The sequence below is a fragment of the Sturnira hondurensis genome, unplaced genomic scaffold (genome assembly GCF_014824575.4).
Source record: "Sturnira hondurensis isolate 20B ecotype Veracruz unplaced genomic scaffold, ASM1482457v3 Scaffold0013537, whole genome shotgun sequence".
Taxonomy (NCBI): Eukaryota; Metazoa; Chordata; class Mammalia; order Chiroptera; family Phyllostomidae; genus Sturnira; species Sturnira hondurensis.
Window position 1 is genome coordinate 156,030 of NW_028086168.1, and position 2,554 is coordinate 158,583.

Here is a 2,554-nt window from a genome sequence, read left to right on the forward strand (position 1 = left end):
AGAGACAACGTGCACGTATTTTCTCATTTTTGCTAAAAGAAACATGGAAAGGATAAACCATGAATTAATGAAATGGGGGAGAATAGACAGGAAGGGGGAGATCAGATATGGATAGAGCTGTGAATAGAAGTAAAGCTAGAGCTATTTACCAGCGATCAAACCAACCCTTGTATGTTGTTGGTTTCATAAAGCATTGTGTTTAATATGCTATTTTCTGACTATGAATCTCAAATTGCTGCCTAATTAAGGTTCCTGATTCCTGGCCCAATTGTCCATATGGCAAAGGAAACTTTTTTGTTGTGTTTCTATTTTTTAAAATTTTTTTAAAAGATTTTATTTATTTATCTTTAGAGGGGAAGGGAAGGAGAGAGGGAGAAAAATATCAATGTATGGTTGCGTCTTGTGAGTCCCCTGGCCTGCAACCCAGGCATGTGCCCTGACTGGGAGTCAAACAGCAATCGTGTGGTTCCCAGGCCCACGCTCAATCCACTGAGCTACGCCAGCCAGGCCTGTTGTGTTTTTAAGGTTGAACCATTGTTTTTCCAAGATGAATTACACTGCAAGATCACCAAAGCAAGCTTCTCCTTTACTTTCAGCATTTTTCCTGCAGGTTTGAGTGTGTTGGGAAACACAGAGACCCTCTCCTGTTGTGAAGTGAAGAAATCTAAAATAGATCTTGTAGAAACCGACTGGGGCAGGGGAGAGGCAGGAAGGTATTTTCTTTTATTGGATACTGATAATAAGCTAATGGGAAATCACTGAACTAAGAGACAATACTCCTAATTTCTTCTTTTCCTGTGAATATTCTGTGGACGTTTCCACATAGGCAAAACGCATTTGAAAAATGATTTAGGAAGTGCAGATATTTATATGCAAGTTCAAAATATTTTGCAGTTTAAATTCTGCAGTCATACTGACTGACAGTGGCATGTGAAGTGTGGGTTTGTATGTTGGGCTGTGTGTGTGTGTGTAACAAGGATTCCTAGGTAAAATTCTCACCTAAGTGTGAAGCTGCTGGAAGCCACCACATGAGGATCTGAGAACAGAACAGACCTGGAAGAAGTAGGTCAGTAGATAAAGACTGGTGCATGTCTGTAAACAAATTCTACCCAAATGAAGCCAGTGCTATCCTTGGGTTTCTCAGTTATCAACAGCACTAAATTCTACCTTTTTCTTAAGCCAGTTTGAATTGACCTTTTTATTGTTTTCAAGTAAAGTGTACTGTATATATTAAATTTAATTCCTGCAATGGTGTTTTGTAAAAATTAGAACCTAGAGTGTAAAACTGGATGAGGAAAAGAGCTAGGTCGATAAAGATTTCTGGTCAACACCTAAAATAATCCCCAGGTCCCTAACAGATACCAAGATGAAGTCATCTCCAAAAAAGGTACGGCTCTCTGAAGGACATCCTCCCCAGAACCCAACTCTTGAGCAGGACACCGCACAAGGGAGATCCTTCCCTGGAATAGAAGCAGACCTACGAGAAAAAAGTAACAATGGGTAATGATCTCAGAGAACAGACCCAAAGACAAGGTCAACCAGATTGACTGACCAAAGTCTTCTCTGCCAAGGCAGTGCATCATTGTTTTCCATGCCCGTTGAAAAGGATGCAAACTATTAACTGGGATTTAGTGGGCATTATTTTCCATCCCCCTGCTTCTTATTTTTATTTATTTTTTCCCCAAAGGAGAGCATGAATGCAGTCCCCCACTGCCACAAATTACACAGTCGAGTTCCCCACATTTGGGTAGGTCACAGGGGTCAGCACACACAGAGTGCAACGAGTAAGTTATGCCCTGGGAAAACCACCTTCGTAATCATGGTATCTCCCTTAGCCAGATAAATATCCTCCTGCTTTTTGAATAAATGTTTTGATTACAGTTACCTTGCCCTTTCTCCACCATTTCTCAGTGAGTGTGTCGGGATGATGAGGTGCCCTTGTGCATGGAACATACTGGGATAGTTAAACGTACTCGTTAGCCATGGGTCTAAGGACTATAAGGACCAACATCTTTATGTGACTCAGAGGACTACACATGACTCAAAGATTTTATACTTAAAGATGGGTACATTAACAAGATGACACCTTGACCTTTCTCTGAGGTTTCCCATTTGAGAATGCATGGAGGTCTTATCTGTTGTTCTTCCACTAACTGCTCTCTCTTCTTTGGGTCACAGTGCTCTGACTTCCCAACGTGCAGCTGGTGTGCTGACTCCACTCTGATCTCCAGATATGCAGTGTATGGCCAAAGTTGAGTCATTTAGCTTGTTTCACTTCCCTCACCACAGCGTTTGGGCCATGGTCAAGGATATAAGCCAAGTCTGCTCAGTTATGACAATGAGACTCAATTCTCGGGCTGCTGATTAGGAAAGCAGATTCTCTTTTGTGTCGCTTGGACTTGAATCTTCTGGTTCAACTACAGAGCTGAAAAGGGGCTGGTGGGCCCTGACTGGTGTGGTTCAGTTGCTTGGGTGTCATTCTGCAAAGCGAAAGGTCACCAGTTTGATACCCAATCAGGGTACACATCTGGGTTGCAGGTTTGGTCTACAGTCG

At 42.1% G+C, this 2,554-nt stretch overlaps 1 non-coding gene across 1 annotated transcript; it reads right to left on the reverse strand.

Moving 5' to 3' along the window:
• Positions 1–1,682: 1,682 nt before the first annotated feature.
• On the reverse strand, positions 1,683–1,847 carry LOC118997952 (U1 spliceosomal RNA). Its single transcript, XR_005068774.1, has one exon. It is a non-coding gene; the product is annotated as a U1 spliceosomal RNA (small nuclear RNA).
• Positions 1,848–2,554: the final 707 nt, after the last annotated feature.